At 43.2% G+C, this 22,699-nt stretch overlaps 1 protein-coding gene across 1 annotated transcript in view; it reads left to right on the forward strand.

Annotated features, from left to right (window-relative positions):
- Positions 1 to 22,699, forward strand: part of atrnl1b (attractin-like 1b) — a 704,553-nt gene that overhangs the window by 328,604 nt on the left and 353,250 nt on the right. The window lies entirely within an intron of this gene.

The raw sequence follows: 22,699 nt of genomic DNA on the forward strand, positions 1-22,699 counted from the left end.
TATGAGGTTTGATGATATATAAGTAATATGGAAGTACAGGTGCACAACCTTTTTTCCGAAAGCCTTGGGACCAGACACTTTTCGTAATTCAGAATTTGTCGGTCTTCGGAATGGAAATTTTTTAGCATAGATTTTAATGGCTGGCTCAGTGGTAGAGTGCTCGGCTCATATCCGCAAGGTCGCGAGTTTGCGCCTTGATCCTGGCAGTTACTCGGTCGCGAGTTTGAGCCTTCAATGTCGTTTTTTCTTGCAGAATAAATGTCTGTATAAAATGCAGTGTGTTGAATGAATTCCTCAATTTGTAAATGTGCCCGCAGCATTGAATCACCTCTCGCACTCATGTCACCCTAGCGGGGCTACATGCCCTTAGGCGGCCTAGCTCAGGGATTCTTGAATCCCCGAGCTATGTCGCGAGTTTGCGCCTCGATCCTGGCAGTTACTCGGTCGCGAGTTTGAGTCTTCAATGTAGTTTTTTCTTGCAGAATAAATGTTTGTATGAAATGCAGTGTAGGAGAGGTGTACTGACTGTGTCGGCAGAACGTTGGAAGTGATTGCCCACCAGTCTAAAAAGCTGCTGTGTCTCCGTGTCCCTGGGATAGCAGGGGGCGATTAAACGGCACAATACCCCCCTCCCCTCCAACTCCAGAGGAATCCGCTCCCCGATGGGCCGCTATGGCGACAAGTGGCAGTTTGCCCACAGCCCGAGCTGCGCCTCCTCATCCGCCACCCCAAGAACAAGAAAGACGTACCTTGCACACCATCAGCTTCTGCCCCTACGTGTTCCCCTGGAGTTGGAGCAGGGCTGGGCTGGAGTTGCTGCTGGCTGTGAGTCTCTGGGATCTCCGTGCTTGCCGTGGGCCTGGGGGTCGGTGTCCCGTTGGTCCTGACGCCTCCGGCCACCCCCCTGGACTGGAGCTGAGACTGGGAACTGTACCGCCCTTGCCCCCTCCCTCTGCAACTGCAAACAACCCCACTCTCCTGCAAGGGCGGTACAGTTCCCGGAGGATAGCAGGTGGCCGGAGATGTCAGGACCAACAGGAACCTGCTCCCCGATGGGCCCCTACGACGCCCCAAGCTGCGCCCCGTCATCCGCAACCCAGGTTCCTCTGTAATTGGAGCGGGGTTGGGCTGGGCTGCTGTTGGCTGTGGGTCTCTGGGTTCTCCGTGCTTGCGGTGGGCCTGGTGGTCGACGTCCAATTGGTCCTGACGTCTCCGTTGACTGCACTGACCTGCTGCCATCGCCGACGTGAAGACAGTACAAAACCCCCGCGCCGGTGCATTGAGCGGGGAGCTGGAGAGGGGAGGGATGGGGTCACACACATGGCCGGGAAGTAGAGGGGTGTAGGTGGGGTGAAACTGAAGGGAGCGACAATCTGCTGCTGCCTGCACGCTGAGTTAGGAAGTTCCCACGCAAGACTCACGATACACTGTGTATCGTGTCTACCGTGGGAACTTTTTAACTCAGCGGGCAGGTAGCAGCATATTGTCAATTATTAACCCTCCTGCGCAATATACCCTCACCTTCTCTTTTATGGATGGGGATTTAGTTCCCCTTTCTTCGAGGATCGACCGGAGGTTCCGCTGTCACCTCTGCGGGCCGCCCTCGGTGAACGTCCTGTTTCCCTGTCCCTGGAATAGTAGGGGGCGATCAAACAGCACAATACCCCCCTCCCCCTCCAACTCCAGAGGAATCCGCTCCCCGATGGGCCGCTACGACGACAAGTGGCAGTTTGCCCACAGCCCGAGCTGCGCGACCCCAAGACCAAGACGTACCCCTTGCACACCATCAGCTTCTGCCCATACGGGGAGCGTGTTCCTCTGGAGTTGGAACGGGGCTGGGCTGGAGTTGCTGATCTGGGATCTCCGTGCTTGCAGTGGGCCTGGGGGTCGGTGTCCCAATGAGGGGGCGCAGCTCGGGGAACGGCTTCTGGTGGTCCTGACGTCTCCGGCCAGTTTGCAGTTTTCCTCTGGAGTTGGAACGGGGCTGGGCTGCTGCTGGCTGTGGGTCTCTGGGATCTCCATGCTTGCAGTGGGCTTGGGGGTCGGTGTCCCGTTGGTCCTGACGTCTCCGGTGACTGGCACTGTGCTGCTAGCATCGCCGACGCAAAGCCCCCACGCCGGTGCAATGAGCGGGGAGCTGGAGAGGGGAGGGAAGGGGTCACACACATGGCCGGGAAGCAGAGGGGTGTAGGTGGGGTGAAACTGAAGGGAGCGACAATCTGCTGCTGCCTGCACGCTGAGTTAAAAAGTTCCCACGCAAGACTCACGATACACTGTGTATCGTGAGTCTACCGTGGGAACTTTTTAACTCAGCGGGCAGGTAGCAGCATATTGTCAATTATTAACCCTCCCGCGCAATATACCCTCATGTTCTCTTTTATGAATGGGGATTTAGTTCCCCTTTCTTCGAGGACCGACCGGAGGTTCCGCTGTCACCTCTGCGGGCCGCCCTCGGTGAACGTTTTCAAGGACCTTTCTTCAAGGACCGAAAAAATGTCCGCTAGTCGGAGGTTTTCGTTATTTGGATCTTCGGATAAAAGGTTGTGCACCTGTATAAAACTCGGGAGGAGTGTTCAGTGCTCCTGTGTCGTAGAAAGTAGCAAATAGTTAGTGCCATTGATTGTCATATTTCATACAAAGGATTATTATTTCCTGTCCTATCTGCAGAATCAATGCAAACTAATTACTGATTAATTTCATATGGGGCAAATTTTACAAAATAAACTAAACTCAATGCAAATTAATTTCTCGTATTTGTAATGGGTTAAACTTGGAGCATGACCTATTTACAGGATGAACTAACTCCATTTCAATGTAATATCTCATTTATTTTCAGTGTCCAACAGTTACAGGAATAGATTCTGTGTGATATACCAATTCTTTGATATTTATAGCTGATGCAAACCGCACAGCAAGCAATGAGGCCACACGTGCTATTAACATGCAGTCAAATGTTAATGCTATTTACTTTTAACATCAGTGATCCGTACATAAAATAACGTATAATAACTCACACAATCATATGATGCAAGTCATTATTTAGTAATGACTTGCAAACAAATCACAAATAATAAATTGCAGAAACATATGAAAAGTAGCATTGATTTGTGAGCCATATCTTTTTAAGTGTGCTAGGTTAAAAATAGTTGATATGTTGTACCCCACATTCTATATGGATGTCGTTAAATATTAATTAAAACATATTCATAACATAATTAATTTGGAAGCTTGTTAGAAATTAATGTTGCTTGTAAAATATTAACATTTAAATTGTTAACTGTCTTAATTTTGTAATCAATCGAAACAAATGACAACATTAACTTTTATGACGCAGCAGCATTTCAAAACAATCAATTTAGGTTCGATTTGGTCATTTCACTGAGCAAAGACTAAAAAGATGTCTTAATTACTGGAAAATTTCAAAAAATCAACAAATCTGATTTTTACTTCTACTCAAATAATGTTCCTATTGTGTGGAGGTGAGTATTGGGACACTTGCATTGCTATGTTTCCCATTAATTCTTGTCACTGATCGAAGTATCTAAAAATATTTACAAAGCTGTCATTTACAATTGCAGTTTTGATACAATCCTGAAGGTAGTTCTTATATAGCACTGATAATCTTCACTGACTGAATCGAGACTGATCCAGAGTAGAAAATGATAGGAAGGATGATGAGCTTTGTCAAAGAATGTTGAGGATCTTGAAGGAGGAATAACAAGAGAGGAGACGTGGGCATTTATGATAACATTTGTTGTAGTATAAATATCACTACAAGAATTAATGGAAAGTTATTCATAAGTTCACAAGTTCTAGAGCAGAATTTGGTTATTCGGCCCATCCATTCAATCATGGCTGATCTATCTTTTCCCCTCAACCCCATTCTCTTGCCTTCTCCCCATAACCCCTGACACTCTTACTCATCAATTCTCAGCGGGACACCCATTCCTTCTCTCCAGAGATGCTGCCTGTCCCGCTGAGTTACTCCAACATTTTGTGTCTTATCTATAAACCAAGCCTTGAATTTATGATGTCTGCTTCCCACCAGTAAAACACAAATTCACTCTCCTCCAAATGAAGAGATGTGTCCATAATACTCCATCTTAAATGTCCAAATGGCCACACCATTATCCTGAAACACTGATGAGTCTTTGGTCCATATCTTCACCTAGGAATAGTCCAAAACAACTCTATCTTAAAGGGCTACTTCAAGTTGCTCGAAGTGGAAGTTAGATATTATTTATGTGATTAATCTGGGAATGTGGACTCGTTCTTTCTAGTTCCCCCTCCCCACCCACAATCGTGAGCTGCAGACTGCGACAACTAACATACGATTTACCCTTCTAAAAACATGGCAATTCCATGCTATCTTTCTGTGGGTCCAAGTAACTATTGAACACAAATTTATCTCAGTATCAACATTTCCTTGTATGATAAAATCCTGCATTAGAAATCCTTGTATTAGAAAATCCTGGAAATACTCAGTAGTGTGGAAAAAGTAAGTTAAAATGGTTTGAGTGCCAAGATGCTGATGTTTTTGCGAGGAGAAGCCAGTAACCACCTTTTTAAGTTTCTTCCCGTATACGTCCAAATATTGGTCCATGCATATGTATTACCGATTTACTTGTTTTCTCCTTTTGTATTAGTTTTTTTTTATTGGTTGCGTGTGCAGATCTATAAAGATACTTTAGATCATGAACAATGCAACAGTTGTTCGATAACAGTATGATGCTTCTTCAGTTACATTCAGTGCTATCTCTTATTCAGTAATGTTATTCCATGAGGGAATTGATATTTGTTGAGAGTAATGAATTCTGAAGTATTTGCTATTGCTTATCCAGCATCATATCTTTTAATTTAATTTTATAATCTGTTATAACTAACTCAACATTCATATGCCCACAGTTGGCTTTATTAACATTTAAATAAATTACACTCGTATACGCATGAAATTCTGTCATATTATGTCAGTCACCCCCAGAGAATAATTTAAGTTAAAATTGATAATTAACCTTGTCCCATTGCACATATTAAATTTGCAATACTCCCATAAGCTAATTGGTTCCTTGATATATTTCTCCAGAAAACTGACTTGAATGTGATCCAGGAATTTATTCACATGCTACTTTTGCTAGGAGATGATTATGACAATTAAGCTCCCAACCGGGGGAAAATCACAGACACGCAAACTTCAAATGGAAAACATTGGAGGTCTCAATCAAACCCACGTTGCTGGAGCTGTGTGGCAGCAGCTCCACCAGCTGTATCACTGTGCAACCTATATTCATTTTTCTTCATGTTTAATCTTTTGTTGTATTCAAATTATGTTACTGAGTAACACAATTCAGTATGTGAGAAATTTAGGGAGGGTGAAACTTGCGTGAATTTACGTGTAGGAAACTTTAAATATCGGCAAGAAATTTGCTGAATAGAAATGACATGAATATGGGACACGAATCTTTGTTCTAACCCAAGTAAGACACTGCCTTAATATCAGTCTGCTCAATGACGGTCTGTGATGTGAGCATCAATAATTATGATCAGGGTTGATGATTGTTGCATGAGTAATTACACGAGGAAGATTGTAGCTCATCTAAAAATGGATAAAGCAAAAACAGTAGGGAGCGGTTAAGAGACTTATAATGTTTATTTTGGGGTCCATTCTGTGAATTTATATTTGTCAGCAAGAAGAACAAGTGGATGAAATTGGAAGAGGTGATAATTCTCAGAGGAGACAAAAAATAATGCCTAATTGGAAAGTGTAGGTTTCTGGAGGACAGGTTGGCAATTTAGGTAAGGTAGCACCTGAGGTGAAAACATTGCTTGCTAAATGGCACAATGATTGGACATCTCCAATATTTTAGAATAATATACAGCTCCAAATGAACATAAATTCTTCAATGGCATAAAACAAGCGAGACATAGTAGCAAAGTTGTTGTGTTGAGGTTTAGTTGGGATCTTGGGCTAATAGACTTAAATATTAATAAGAATGTAAGTCAATTTGTGCTCTTGATACTTTTAATTAGTGTTCAACATGAAGAAAGCAGGAGAGAATGGTTTTTCGGAGGTGGGTGATGTTTCAGAAAAATATGTACTAGTTATTTCTGTCTCCAGGATGAACCTGGGCAGCGTTTTGTTTTAGACAGAGAGGCTCGACCATACGTGATATAATCTAACTTGAACTGCTGGCATATTATTCAACCAGCTACGTGTCGTGCTATCAAATTCATACTTGAATAATTGAAATTAATGCTTAAAAGAGAAGCTTGGCCAGGAGAAGAAAGATTCAAAGCTTTACTGAGGACATGGGGATTACTAGGAGTGCCTGGCACTGACAGCTCCAGAGGTTCAGTGGCAAAGCACTGTTGTATCCAGAAGCTGGAATTAGGAAGGGATATGTGGATGGTGAAGGAACAAAGAGATGGCTTGCCTCTGATGGAGACCAACAAAGGCTGAAAAACTAGCAATTAATATATAGCTAGGGGAGTTTATAGGGGGGGAACCTGGTCAAGGAGCAGAGGAAGGGAATACACTTTAATATTAATTAAGGTAAAAGGTTTCACAGGGGTGAAGAAAGAATAAACTGTCCAACAGTTAAATAAGAGCTGCAAATTATTGATTAAAATGTCAGCAAGGAAGAAGCCTGGCTGCAAAGATATTCATCTCTATTGAGAACTTTCTTGGCAATTTAAAATTATATATAAACTAGACCAAGTTCCCCCAACGTGCGGTTGTGGGGGGAGACGGCATGCAGCGTCACACACACTAACTATCCCCCCGCACACACGCTAATTAACCCCCTTGATATTATATTAATATTATTAATTTGCTCATTTTACCCCATAACCACCCTATCTACTGACGCATAGCCCCCAACTTACAGTCACATCTAGAGGGGGGGGGGGGGGGGGTAGGTAGAGAGTGAGGGCAGAGAGATAAGGGGCAGAGACAGAGAGAGAGGCAGAGACAGAGAGAGAGGGGCAAGAGGTGGAGGGGGGGAGAGAGAAGAGGGAGGGGAGGAGGGGAGAGAGGGAGGGGAGGAGAGAGAGAGGGGAGGGGGAGAGAGAGGGTGAGAGTGAGGGGGGAGAGAGAGGGGGTGCTGAGAGGGGGGTGAGGGGAGGGAGGGGGGGAGCAGGGAGGGGGAGGGGGGGGGGGGGGAGAGGGAAAAGGGGTAGGGGGTGTGGAGGGGAGGGGTTTAGGGGGGGAGGGGAGGGGGGGGGGAGAGAGGGGGAGAGGGGGGGGGTGAAGGGGGGGGAGGGAGGGGGGCTGAAAGGGGGGGAGAGGGGGGGGGGGGAGGAGGGGAGAGGGAGGGGGGGAGACTGGGGGAGGGGGGGGGGGGAGTGGGGAGGGGGGGGGGGGGAGGGGGGAGGGGGGGGGGGGGTGGGGGGGGGGGGGAGGGGGGGGGGGGGGAGGTGGAGGGGGGGGGGGAGGGGAGAGAGAGGACAGCGGAGAAAAAGAGGGAGGGGGGGGGAGGGGGAGAGAGAGAGAGGTGAGGGGAGAGAGAGGGGGGAGGGAGAGAGAGGGGGGGGGAGAGAGAGAGAGGGGGGGGGAGAGAGAGTGCCTTTTTACTTCAACCCAACCCCCCAAAAAACCATTTGCAGGCAGTGCTTTTTTACTTCAAACCAACCATATTTTCATTTTCAAACCACATTAAGGGCACTCGCAGTTGAGTAGACATGTATTCAGTGTTATTCAGAGCTCAGAGAGACGTGACCTCCATCTTGCAGAGACTGAGTGAGGTACACCACTTCCTGGTTTTATAGTCCCACCCCCTCCCTCCAGCAGGGGCAGCAGAAAGAATGGTGAATTTTTAAAAAACATTCATATGTCACTGATTTTTCATCGATGTGAAAAATCCTCTGGTCCAGGAAGGCAGACGTGGGATCTGAGCGAGGTGGCCAAAAATGACGGCCGTGGTTGGCGGCGTTCTCTCGGAAATCGCAGCACAGTGGGCCAAAAGCGGTCAAGATCAGACTTTTAGTAATATAGATGTGTAATGACTCCGGATCATAATTGTAGAGTAAAAGAATGAATGAATGAATATATTTATTGGCAAAGTATTCACATACTTACCCCTGGACCATGACATCGCTGACGAGCACCAGGCCACCATCTCTAGCACCATCACCGACATCATCAACTCCTACGCCATGCCCGACCGAGCCTCCAACCTCATTGTTCCCCAGCCCCGCATGGCCCGATTTTACTATCTCCCCAAAATCCACAAACCTGACTGTCCCGGTAGACCCATTGTCTCTGCCTGTTCGTGCCCCACCGAACTCATTTCCACATACCTTGACTCCATCCTATCCCCCTTGTTTAAATCTCTCCCAACCTATGTTCAAGACACCTCAGACACTCTCCGTCGTCTCCGCGCATTCCATTCTCTAGGCCCTCACCCCCTCATCTAAGGGTTTCGGCCCGAAACGTTGCCTATTTCCTTCGCTCCATAGATGCTGCTGCAGCCACTGCGTTTCTCCAGCATTTTTGTGTACCTTCACATACAAGGAATTTGCCTTAACGCCAAAAAAAAAGATCTTGGAAACTGGATCCATTGGCCCAACTCATCCATTCTGACCATAATGCCCCATCCAAGCTCGTCCCATTTGCCTATGTTTGGCTCAAATCCCTCTAAACCTTTCCTATCCGTGTTGTCCAAATGTAATTTTACCTGCCTCAACTACTTCATTCCAGTTTGTTCCACATACTTACCACCCTCTGTGTGGAAAAAGTTGTCTTTCAGGTTCCTGTTTAATCTTTCCTTTCTCGTTTTAAACCTATCTTTCTATTTCTTAATTCCCCTATCCTGATTAAAAACCCTCTGTGCATCCACCCTCTACAAGCGGGAAGATTTCTAAGTTTCCACTGGTTGTCCTAACCAGATCTCCACAGTTTGCCTATTTTGGAACATGAATCAAATTCTGGAGTATAAAAGTATAAAAGAAACAATGAGCTATATTTCCCCTCATGGAAGGGATGAAATAAGAAATGAAATCGGAGAACATTGGACATAAACGAGGCAGTTTCGATAAATGGTCTCTCTGCACCAAAAATACTAACCTTTCTCAGTTGGAGACTTCCTGTGTATTTTCAGGCTCATTTTGAAACTGATAGTTTTTGTTTTCCTAGGGAAAATAGGAATATTTCAGCTTTTGCTCACTGTGCTATTATATTTATTCATCAGATTTGGATCGATTAAAATAATTTAAAAGACATCACTCTGAAAAGAAAAACTGTTTTTGCGATCCGCTGTGCAACTATGGTTAGATTATTTTGCAACCAGTAATTGAGCACTAAATTAACGGGTGCCAAATCCAGCCAGAGTAGTTCTGAGGTTAGTAGGTTCCTGTGGTCCTGTACAAAACCAAAAATTAACTTATCATGTCATGTTCACTGTTGGATGCTGAATGAAATGGAGCTTTGTACATGGCCCTTCAGTTTCAAACAGTGGTTTGCAATTGTATTATTTTGTTAAAGCATAAGATTGCAGCAACATGATCTCTTTCAACATGAATTTATTCTTTCCCCTGAAGTTATACATGATATGATTAATATTTTACAAAAGAAGGTCAGAATGAGAAAAGAACAATTATTTTTTTCCAGTTACTTAGACCTGGTGAACCATGTGTTTAAACTACTTAGAAAATTTTCACAGGCAAACTCAGTTCTTTTTGTTGAATTCAAATCCCTTGAATGGGTCATGGTGCAATAAACACAGTGCAAATATCTTCACAAAATGTGGCAACTGATTTTTTTTTTCTTTGGCAACTTACACATTTAGATGAGAAATTATCGCAATTTCAAGCCCGATTAGCTGGCATGTAGAATTAGGAAATTAAGTGTTGCATAGAGCATTTCAGCTTTATATCACAAACCATTTGAGAAAAATACTCAACTGGGGTAAGGCCAAATTTGATGGTACGAGAGAAGGTCTCGCTCAAGGTAACTGGAGCATGATATTTGAGGGGAAAGGAACATCGGCCAAGTAGGATGTTTTTAAACTGAAAAAAGCTCAGGATGCGTACGTCCCTGTTAGAGTGAAGGGCAAAGCAGGCAAATGTAAGGAAGCTTGGTTGACAAGAGAAATTGAGGCATTAGTCAAAAACAAGAAGGATGCATGGGACAGGCAGCTGGGATCAAGTGCATCTCTGGAGGAGTTCGAGACTAAGGAGAAAACTGAAAAAGGAGTTCAGTAGGGCAAAAAGGGGCCAGGAGATGGCTCTGGCAGGTAGCATTAAGGACAATCCCAAAAGATTTTAAAAATACGTAAGGGGGAAAAGGGTATAGAGAGAGAGAGAGTCTGACCTCTCAGGAATCAAAGCAGTAACCTCTGTGTGGGGCCACAGGAGATGGACAAGGTCCTCAATGAGTATTTCTCCTCTGTATTTACCGAGAAAGACAGTAGGACAGAGGAGCTTGGAGCAGTCAATGGAAGTGTCTTGAGAGCAGTCAGTATTACCGTCGAAGAAGTACTGAAGCTACCATCGTGTATGAAGGTAGACAAATCTCCAGCGCCTGATCAGATATATCCGAGGACATTGCGGAAAACTAGAGCGGAAATTGCAGGAGCCCTGGTTGTAATTTACGAGTTGTCCTTAAATACAGGAGAGGTGCCGGAAGACTGGAGGGTGGCAAATGTTGTGCCTCGTTTCAAGAAGGGTGCAGGGAAAATGCTGTGAACTATAGGTCGGTGAGCTTAACATCTGTAGTTGGAAAGTTACTAGAGAATATTCTGAGGGATAGGTTATCCAGGCATTTGGATGGGCAAGGGCTGATTTGGGATAGTCAACATGGTTTTGTCCCACAAATCTGATTGAGTTTTCTGAAGAAGTGACTAAAAAAGTCGATGAGGGCAGAGCTGTAGATGTTGTGTACATGGATTTCAGTAAGGCATTCGACAAGTTTCCGCATGTTAGGCTGCTCTGGAAGATTAGATCGCATGGCATCCAAGGAGAGATAGCTGAATGGATAGAAAATTGACTCCACGGAAGGAAGCAGAGGGTGATGGTGGAAGGTTGCTTCTCAGTCTGGAGGCCTGTGACTAGTGGTGTGCATCAGGGTTCAGTGCTGGGACCGTTACTGTTTGTCATCTACATACATGGCAAGATTAGCAAGTTTGCTGATGATACTTAAGTGAGTGGTTTTGCAGATAGTGAAGATTTTTGTGAAAGAATGCAGCAGGATCTGGATTGATTGAACAGGTGGGCGGAGGAATGGTTAATGGAATTTAATACAGAGAAGTGTGAAGTGTTGTATTTTGGGACATCTAACCAGGGCAGGCCCTACACAATAAATGGTAGGCCTCTGAGGAGTGTTGTAGAGCAGAGGGATCTAGGAGTGCAGGTTCATGGTTCCTTGAAGATCAAGTCGGGTAGATAAGGTGGTCAAAAAGGCTTTTGGCACATTGGCCTTCATCAGTCAGATTATTGAGTGTAGAAGTTGGGAGGTCATGTTGCAGTTGTATAAGATGTTGGTGAGACCACATTTAGCATATTGTGTGCAGTTCTGGCCACCATGTCATAGGAAATATATTGTCAAGCTTGAAAGGGTTCAGAAAAGATTTACAGGGATGTTGCCAGGACTAGAGGGTGTGAGCTACTGTATCGGGAGAGGTTGAGTAGGCTGGGTATTTCTTGGAGTGCAGGGGGATGAGGGGTGAACGTATAGACAGAATCATGAGAGGTATAGATTGGGTAGATGCACAGAGTCTCTTGCCCAGAGTAGGGGGATCGAGGACATACAGTGGCTTGCAAAAGTATTCATACCCCTTGAACTTTTCCACATTTTGTCACGTTACAACCACAAACGTAAATGTATTTTATTGGGATTTTATGTGATAGACCAACACAAAGTGGTGCATAATTGTGAAGTGGAAGGAAAATGATACATGGTTTTCAAATTTTTTTACAAATAAAAAACTGAAAAGTATGGCATGCAAAAGTATTCATCCCCCTTTACTCTGATACTCTTAAATGAAATCCAGTGCAACCAATTGCCTTCAGAAGTCACCTAATTAGTAAATAGAGTCCATGTGTGTAATCTAATCTCAGTATAAATACAGCTGTTCTGTGAAGACCTCAGAGGTTTATTAGAGAACATTAGTGAACAAACAGCATCATGAAGCCCAAGGAACACACCAGACAGGTCAGGGATAAAGTTGTGGAGAAGTTTAAAGCATGGTTAGGTTATAAAAAAATATCCCAAGCTTTGAACATCTCACGGAGCACTGTTCAATCCATCATCCAAAAATGGAAAGAGTATGGCACAACTGCAAACCTACCAAGACGTGGCCGTCCACCTAAACTGACAGGCCGGGCAAGGAGAGCATTGATCAGAGAAGCAGCCAAGAGGCCCATGGTAACTCTGGAGGAGCTGCAGAGATCCACAGCTCAGGTGGGAGAAATTGTCCACAGGACAACTATTAGTCGTGCACTCCACAAATCGGGCCTTTATGGAAGAGTGGCAAGAAGAAAGCCATTGTTGAAAAAAAGCCATAAGAAGTCCCGTTTGCAGTTTGCCACAAGCCATGTGGAGGACACAGCAAACATGTGGAGGAAAGTGCTCTGGTCAGATGAGACCAAAATTGAAGTTTTTGGCCTAAATGCAAAACGCTATGTGTGGTGGAAAACTAACACTGCACATCACCCTGAACACACCATCCCCACTGTGAAAAATGGTGGTGGCAGCATCATACTGTGGGGATGCTTTTCTTCAGCAGGGACAGGGAAGCTGGTCAGAGTTGATGGGAAGATGGATGGAGCCAAATACAGGGCAATCTTGGAAGGAAACCTGTTAGAGCCTGCAAAAGACTTGAGACTGGGGCGGAGGTTCACCTTCCAGCAGGACTACGACCCTAAACATACAGCCAGAGCTACAATGGAATGGTTTAGATCAAAGCATATTCATGTGTTAGAATGGCCCAGTCAAAGTCCAGACCTAAATGCAATTGAGAATCTCTGGCAAGACTTGAAAATTGCTGTTCACAGACGCTCTCCATCCAATCTGACTGAGCTTGAGCTATTTTGCAAAGAAGAATGGGCAAAAATGTCAGTCTCTAGATGTGCAAAGCTGGTAGAGACATACCCCAAAAGACTTGCAACTGTAATTGCAGCGAAAGGTGGTTCTACAAAGTATTGACTTGGGGGCTGAATACTTTTGCACGCCACACTTTTCAGTTTTTTATTTGTAAAAACATTAGATAACCATGTATCATTTTCCTTCCACTTCACAATTATGTACCACTTTGTGTTGGTCTATCACATAAAATCCCAATAAAATATCGACACTTAAAAAAATTTTTTTATATATATTTATTTTACAGAACCATGCGCATGAGGCATTTTTATGGACGCACCTAGAACTTTTAACTATTACCTGATTTTGGAGAGTAAAATGCAACAAAATTTCGTTCAAGGTGCACTGTGTCTAGGTGTATATCTGAATGACAATAAAGTTTTCATTCATGCATTCATTCAATCATACATTCATACATTCATGTTCATTCATTCAATCATTCATTCATTCATTCATTCATTCATACATTCATTAATTTACATTTGTGGTTGTAACGTGACAAAATGTGGAAAGGTTCAAGGGGTATGAAAACTTTTGCAAGCCACTGTAGGTTCAAGGCGAAGGGGAAAATATTTAATAGGAATCCGAAGGGTAATTTTTTCACACGGAGGGTGGTGGGTGTATGGAACAAGCTGCCAGAGGAAGTAGTTGAGGCTGGGACTATCCCATCATTTAAGAAACAGTAGACAGGTACATGGATAGGACAGGTTTGGAGGAATATGGACCAAAGGCAAACAGGTGGGACTAGTGTAGCTGGGACATGTTGGCCAGCATGGGTAAGTGGGGCCGAAGGGCCTGTTTCCACACTGTATCACTCGGACTCTATGATTCTAAATGAAAAGATGTGGGGGAAAACGGTGCAATAGTTCCTCTGCGGGTCCTGGCGAGGAATCTCCTTTATTATGTAAAACTACATTTTAGAAATCTGAAATTAAAAAACCGAACAGTTGGAAATGGCACTGAAAAGATTAACCATGATGTTACCAGGATTTGAGGGCTTGAGATATAAGAGGTTGGTCGGGCTGGGACATTTCCCTGGAATGTTGGAGGCTTTGGGTAACCTTATAGAGGTTGTAGGAGGCATGGTGAATTGTCACAATCTATGTCTCAGGGTAAGGGAGTCCAGAACTGAAGGGAAACGATTGAAGAGGAGAGGATAAAGATTTAAAAGAGTCATGAGGGGCAATTTCTTCACGGAGAGGATGATACATATATGGAACAAGCTGTCAGAGGAAGTAATAAAGAAGGATACAACAACGTTCCTGTGACAACATGAAGCTGGCCAAGCAATCAATCCCTTTAAAGAATTCTCACTGGCAGGAAATCAAGCAGCAACTTCAAAATTCAAAACCAGATGCTGGAAATCTGAAATAAAACAGAATAAATTGCGATTGAAATTAAAAGTTATTAATTACTTCTTCATAATATAGTATTCATCATGTATTGTAAATAAAGAGTGAAGGGTAATAAAGTAGTAGAAGTAACAATATATGGAAATAACACACTTTTAAATTTAAGATCACTTACACTTTGGAATGTTTGTGGAAGAGAATATAGAATGCACATGCATGAATGGTTTTGAGGTTGAATAAGTTGGTTAAGCAACAATTAAGGCTTAATATGTCATTATGATTTCAATTAACCTTAGCAGAATCTGTTCCAGAGGAATTATTTGGAGTTATAGTCATTATTGCATGGAAGGACTCATTCGTATCATTGAGTGCATATGGCAGAGAAAAAGACTCAGTCCCATTCCCCCACCGTATCCAATGAACACTGTAAGTGTATTGTTCTTAAGCAGTTTTCCTCTGTTCTTATGAAATCACTGAATGTCTTTGTTTCAGTCCTCAAAGGTAGACATTGTGCCCTGTGTCAAAAGGTTCTTTCTCACATCTTTCCCCACAACCCATGTTTTCTTTTTCCCACCACTGTAAATTTGTCTTTTGTAGTTATGGGACTAGCTTCTCTTTATCTGCAATGATTAGACTGTCAAGATCTTGCACACCTCTATCAAACCTTCTTTCAACTTTGTCTCCTCCGAGGAAAGCACTCAGCTTCTGTGACCTAACCTTGTAGCTAAAGTCTCTCATCCAGAACCGACATTGGTAAATTTAGTGGGGCTAACATGAAAAGCTGAAGTTCATGCCAGTTCAAGTGATTTATGTTTGAATATTAAGGGTATATTTATATTTATTAAGGGTAAATTTAATTATGACAGCACATTTGGTCAACAGCAATATTGGGACGTTCATTAGACTCGACATAGGTGAAGTGGAAATGTTGCTTCAGTTGTAAGATGTTATGAAATGAATGGTGACAATTTCACTACGGTTTCAATACAAAGTCAGGGGTTACTGAGTTGAAACTCTGACTTGGAAGTTGAATTCTCAACCTTCTGACTGGAATAGTACTGTTTGAGCCAAGTTATGTGTCAAACATACCTGATCTAATGTGGATCTAGAGTTATGAGTGTTTTATTGTCATAAGTCCATATTGGAACAATGAAATTGTTACTTGCATCAGCACAACAGATATATAAACATAGTAGGTACTCTATAAAACCCATAATAAACAAAAAAAGTTTAGTATATATATAAAAAGCAGAGACATAAATAAACAATAATAGTGCAGTTAAAAAAAAAGCCCCTATCTATATAGTTTGGAGCCTATTTGGAGCATATTTCTATTTAAAGTTACAAAAACTGTAAAAAATTTGTAATGTCTCAAAATATAATTAAGATTAAGTTGTACTATGTGTCATTGAACAAAGGAGTATGGTATTTACAGGTGAATATCTGCAAGTATCAAGATATGCAGCTATGATTACTTTTATTTGTTAACATAAATGTTTCCTAGTTCTGTTTACCAGAATTGTGCAATTTAACTGAAATATTGCCATGCACTTTTTGATGCCGTGTGTTTTGTTCTTGAATTAATTTCCGAAGTAACTTTTAAGTAATTCTCCAGTTCCCAGTCAAAGTTACATTATAACCAATTCAACATGCGAAACACAAATATTGTTCCTTAATTCATCTATCACATTATATTCAATTTGTGGTATGGAGTTGCATTCTATAGCAAAATTACTTATATTTTATAGTTAAGACACGGGAAGATAGTCAGCTATTTAAATGAGTGAAAGGAAAAAAAAAAAGCCATGAATCAACATCTCCAACTGATGTTTGGGTGTGCTGTATCATATCAATTAGACTTATCTTTGTATTACTTTTGTCAGCCTGGTCTGTCCCAGTTTACTTATTTTCTCCTTTGGAAATCTCACCTTCTGCTTACTTTCTTCCCAGATCTTTTCCGAGAATCTCCTGAGAATTCTTTCATTATAAAAAACAAGTGCCCTTATCTTCTGCTTTTACTCAAGTGTTAACTGATAAGCAACTCATGCTTGTCGATTTTATTTGCACCTGAACGCAGCCTGACCTTGCCGATTTTTGTCTCTCCTAACCCTCAGACGTGCACATAAACTCTGACTTTGACATCCTGTTCCATCGAAAGGTCCCTCGGAAGGGCTGGCAATCAATTGTAATAATCTTTCTTTCTATCCATATCGCTCACCCAACCAAAACTACTTTGCCTTCATTGTAATTCTACTCACTAACTAGCATTGTTTCCTTCTCTCAGCTCCCATGTCAGTTGCATGCCAGTTAATATTAACATCAGTTCCTTCAGTGATCTTTTCATCAATGCCCACAAGCAGCTACAGCTTCTATTTGAGTAGGACCTGCAATATCATAACATTTCGTAACACAGTGCATCGTGAGTCTTGCGTGGGAACGTTTTAACTCAGCGGGCAGGCAGCAGCAGATTGTCGCTCCCTTCAGTTTCACCCCACCTACACCCCTCTGCTTCCCGGCCATGTGTGTGACCCCTTCCCCCCCCTCTCCAGCTCCCCGCCCATTGCACCGGCGCGGGGGCTTTGTACTGTCTTCACGTCGGCGATGCCAGCAGGTCAGTGCCAGTCACCGGAGACGTCAGGACCAACAGGACACCGACCCCCAGGCCCACTGCAAGCACGGAGATCCCAGAGACCCACAGCCAGCAGCAGCCTAGTCCCGTTCCAACTCCAGAGGAAAACTGCAAACTGGCCGGAGACGTCAGGACCACCAGAAGCTGCTCCCCGATGGGCCGCTACGGCGACAAGTGGCAGTTCGCCCACAGCCCGAGCTGCGCCCCCTCATCGGGACACCGACCCCCAGGCCCACTGCAAGCACGGAGATCCCAGATCAGCAACTCCAGCCCAGCCCTGCTCCAACTACAGAGGAACACGCTCCCCGTAGGGGCAGAAGCTGATGGTGTGCAAGGTATATCTTGTTCTTGGGGTGGCGCAGCTCGGTCTGAGCGAACTGCCACTTGTCGCCGTAGTGGCCCATCGGGGAGCGGATTCCTCTGGAGTTGGAGGGGGAGTGGGGTATTGTGCTGTTTGATTGCCCCCTGCTATCCCAGGGACAGGGAGACACAGCGGCATTTGAGAAAGGTGGACAATCACTTCCAAAGTTCTCTCCTATTCTGCAAGAAAAAACTACATTGAAGACTCAAACTTGCGATCGAGTAACTGCCGGGATCGAGTCGCGACCTTGCGGATATGAGCCGAGCACTCTACCACTGAGCCAGCCATTAAAATATACCCTAAAAATCTTCCATTCCGAAAGCTGAAAAATTCCGAATTACGAAAAGTGTCTGGTTCCAAGGCTTTCGGATAAAAGGTTGTGCACCTGTATACATTAAAACCATTGGTTTCTCTTATTCTTGCTGTTGGTCACAAGCTGAGGGTGTTTGCTAAATGGTTGCTTCGTATCCTGATATTCTTTGAGAGGAAGGTGATTCAAAATGAAATGAACATTTGGAATCTTTTTAGATGCACCATAAGGCATTGTTCTGGACATTGTTGTGCAAATTTTACATTGAAGATTGCAATGTGTACTTGTGCAATGTGCGATGGATCTAATCTGGCACATTTGCCCATGGCACAAAATAACATGAATGGATAGTGTGGCAGTCCAATAAATTCATCTTCTCTATGGTAATGTACTGAACTTAATTGGTAATGCATATGATGATTTGTTTTTTTAGCTCACAGGGGTCATGCTGCTTTTGTGGCTTGAGTAATGATTTTGATTTTTGGCAGACACCAACATTTTGCTTGGAGACACAATTAACTGTAGATGCTGGAATCTTGAGCAAAACTCAGAGTGCAGCGGTAACTCAGCAGGTCAGGCAGCATATGTGGAAGGAATGGACAGGCAACGTTTTGGATCAGGACCTCTTTTCGGAGTCTATACTTCGGACAAACTGTATATTCCTTCCAGAGATACTGCCTGACCCACTGAGTTACTCCAGCACTTTGTGTTTTGTCCATTTTGCTTGTCGCGGGTGACACCTGTATGGCCGTGTGTTGTCGCCCAAAGATTCGTACCTTTTTCTAGTCGCCGCTGGATTTTCAACATTGCGTAAGTGGGACAGGCCCATTAGTGTCAACATGTTTTCTTGCTTCAGTTTTAAATGCCCGATCCCCTATGTTAAGCTGCTGCTCCTGAGTTCTGCACTCCCCACCAAAATGAAACCGTTTCTTGTCATCTGCAAGGGCAAGAATCTGCAAAAGCACCAATTAGTTTAGTTTATTGTCAGGTACAATGAAAATGTTTTATTATTAGAATGTGCAGAGATGCCCAAGTACTTATTCAGAAAATTAAATTTTATCATGTCAGTTATTATGTGGTTAGTTATGCAACTGGCATTTACCATAACGTCAAGAGAACCTGGCTGCAGAATAGTATTTCTGATTCTCTGCAACTAATTGGGTTCCACGCGAGGACTTGACTGCATTGGAACATTTCAAAATGTACTTCAAACATTACCTTAGGATCCCTTATTGAGATGAGACACTATTGATCCAAATTCATTCACCTGTAATTTGTCTGAGATCACTTGGTTGAGAATCTTTATATGCATGAAGTAGCAAACTACATCTGACTCTTGTGAAATTAGAAATGCTTCAGTTATATTGCTCTCCGAGGGCCTCTGGTGGTACTGCCTACAAATCCTGGCCTATCAACAAATTTGATTTGAGATAAGTAGCATCAGGACAAATTATTGCTAAACATAAAACTTTGATCATCTGCATATTCTACTCTTGCCACAATATATTTTGAACAGTGACATCAAGGATCATAGTTCTATGAAATATCTATCTCAAAGTTCAGTTTGCTACATCTTTAGAATGGAGATGAGGAAGAATTTCTTCAGCCAGAGGGTGGTGAATCAGCGGGATTCATTGCCACATAGGAAGGTGGAGGGCAAGCCATTGGGTATTTTTAAAGTAGAGATTGATATGTTGTTGATTCGTGAAGGCCTTAAAGGTTTCAAAGAAGAGGAAGTACTGACACTTTTGAGAAATGTAAAAGTGGATAAGTCTCCAGGTCCGGACAGATATTCCCTAGGACATTGAGGGAAGTTAGTGTAGAAATAGCAGGGGCTGTGACAGAAATATTTCAAATGTCATTAGAAACGGGAATAGTACCGGAGGATTGGCGTACAGCGCATGTTGTTCCATTGTTTAAAAAAGGGTCTAAGAGTAAACCTAGCAATTATAGACCTGTTGGTTTGACGTCAGTGGTGGGCAAATTAATGGAAAGGATACTTAGAGATAATATATATATAAGCATCTGGATCAACAGGGTCTGATTAGGAACAGTCAACATGGATTTGTGCCTGGAAGGTCATGTTTGACTAATCTTCTTGAATTTTTTGAAGAGGTTACTCAGGAAATTGATGAGGGTAAAGCAGTGGATGTTGTATATATGGACTTCAGTAAGGCCTTTGACAAGGTTCCTCATGGAAGGTTGGTTAAGAAGGTTCAATGGTTGGGTATTAATGGTGGAGTAGCAAGATGGATTCAACAGTGGCTGAATGGGAGATGCCAGAGAGTAATGGTGGATGGTTGTTTGTCAGGTTGGAGGCCAGTGACTAGTGGGGTGCCACAGGGATCTGTGTTGGGTCCACTGTTGTTTGTCATGTATATCAATGATCTGGATGATGGTGTGGTAAATTGGATTAGTAAGTATGCAGATGATACTAAGATAGGTGGGGTTGTGGATAATGAAGTCGATTTTCAAAGTCTACAGAGAGATTTATGCCATTTGGAAGAGTGGGCTGAAAGATGGCAGATGGAGTTTAATGCTGATAAGTGTGAGGTGCTTCATCTTGGCAGGACAAATCAAAATAGGACGTACATGGTAAATAGTAGGGAATTGAAGAATGCAGGTGAGCAGAGGGATCTGGGAATAACTGTGCACAGTTTCCTGAAAGTAGAATCTCATGTAGATAGGGTGGTAAAGAAAGCTTTTGGTGTGCTGGCCTTTATAAATCAGAGCATTGAGCAAAGAAGTTGGGATGTAATGTTAAAATTGTACAAGGCATTGCTGAGGCCAATTCTGGAGTATGGTGTACAATTTTGGTCGCCTAATTATAGGAAGGATGTCAACATAATAGAGAGAGTACAGAGGAGATTTACTAGAATGTTGCCTGGGTTTCAGCAACTAAGTTACAGAGAAAGGTTGAACAAGTTAGGGCTTTATTCTTTGGAGCACAGAAGGTTAAGGGGAGACTTGATAGAGGTCTTTAAAATGATGAGAGGGATAGACAGAGTTGACGTGGATAAGCTTTTCCCACTGACAGCAGGGAAGATTCAAACAAGGGGACATGACTTGAGAATTAAGGGACTGAAGTTTAGGAGCAACATAAGGGGGAACTTCTTTACTCAGAGAGTGGTGGCTGTGTGGAATGAGCTTCCAGTGAAGGTGGTGGAGGCAGGTTCGATTTTATCATTTAAAAATAAATTGGATAGTTATATGGACGAGAAAGGAATGGTGGGTTATGGTCTGAATGGAGGTACAGGTGCACAACCTTTTATCTGCCAAGTGGGATGAGGGATGAAACTGAGGAATCTGTTTGCATTTTGGGCTGTGCCAGCATCCCTGCAATACCATGAAAGAATATTTTAATTTTTAACTTTATGCCTACATGTATTCATTTGATTTGGATTTTGAACAAAATATTAAGCATAGGTTTTATATTAAAACCAAGAGAAATGCTGATGGTCAAATCAAAACAGTGGCAGTTGAAGCAAGATACATTTACTTTCCTTAGATTATATTATAAATATTGAGAAATCAGATTTTAATGCAGGAAACAAAATTGAGTTGTTATTTTTCTCTATTAAATTATTCGACCTTGTAGTTTAGTTTTATTGAATTACAAATACTACGTTTTATTTTTAATTTTTTTAATTTTGGTTATCGGATTGCAGGGAGGGGGAAATGAAAGATTATTTCCAAAGGAGCCACAAATAGTTATATCACAGACGGAGTTTGCAGATCTAAGAGATATGGCAGTAGTGATCATACGTGGATGAACTCTATACCCACATAAATAGCTCTTTGTCTGACACATCATGTTTTTTATAGCAGTTATCTCTGTCAGTCAATATCACTGCTTTTGTGATCTACATAAAACAGGTGAACTGTTAGAGTGACAATTCACATATTCTATTCTAGAACTATACCCAAAGTTGTAAATGGCAAAGGGGAAAGGAGCAGCAATATGGTGGGATACATTGTGCAAATTCTGTTCTGTTACTCCAAAAAAAGTTAGCGCATTGTGAAAATACCAACAACTGGTGTTAAAACTGGTGTAAAACGTTGATCCTCCAATGCAATATTCCACCTCTCCACCAATTCCAATATTGCTGGCCAGTGTGGGGGCTTTCTGGAGCGCTATCATGGTGTTGTGGGCCGAAGGGACTGGTTTCCAGAGGGCTAGTATGGACATTGGGGGCCAAATGGATTCTTGAGCTGGCAGCTCAGTCACTGAGACCACTTACACACACACACACACACACACACAAACACACACACACACACACACACACACACACACACACACACACACACACACACACACACACACACACACACACACACACACACACACACACACACACACACACACACACACACACACACAGCCCATTCCCACGATAGGCGAATGCACTGTCGCCGTTTCCTGTAATGGTATGACACAGATGTTGCCGCTGATCGTCGCCGGTAAAGAAGGTACATCCCTGTGCGCCATCGACTGGATCCATGCTTTCAAGCTTGACACGAACGCCTTGATCTACGATGGATTAGCATCGTCATCTACCATGGATTGCAACATGGTCAGCAAGTGCGAGAACAACCTGCAGAAGGTTCTTGACCAGTTTCCGGCCGTTTTCGCACCTGGACTCGGGCATTGCACAAAGATGAAGGCACGGCTCATACTCTGCCTTCCCTAAAGATGATGGCATGACTCATACATACAATGCCATCCCTAGGTTCTTCAAACCAAGGCCAGTTCCGTTCATTCGGATGGACGCCGTCGACAAGGAACCCTGCCGTCTTGAAGAAATGGGAATTATCACCCATGTAGACTATTCAGACTGGGCCACACCCATAGTTGTCGTTCAGAAGCCTTGCGGCAAGGTGCGCATCTGTGGCGACTACAAATGACTGTAAACCCTCAATTGCACAATGATCAACACCCCAGACCAAGAGTGGACGAGCTGTTCGTCAA

Source organism: Leucoraja erinacea, chromosome 15 (genome assembly GCF_028641065.1).
Source record: "Leucoraja erinacea ecotype New England chromosome 15, Leri_hhj_1, whole genome shotgun sequence".
Classification (NCBI taxonomy): Eukaryota; Metazoa; Chordata; class Chondrichthyes; order Rajiformes; family Rajidae; genus Leucoraja; species Leucoraja erinaceus.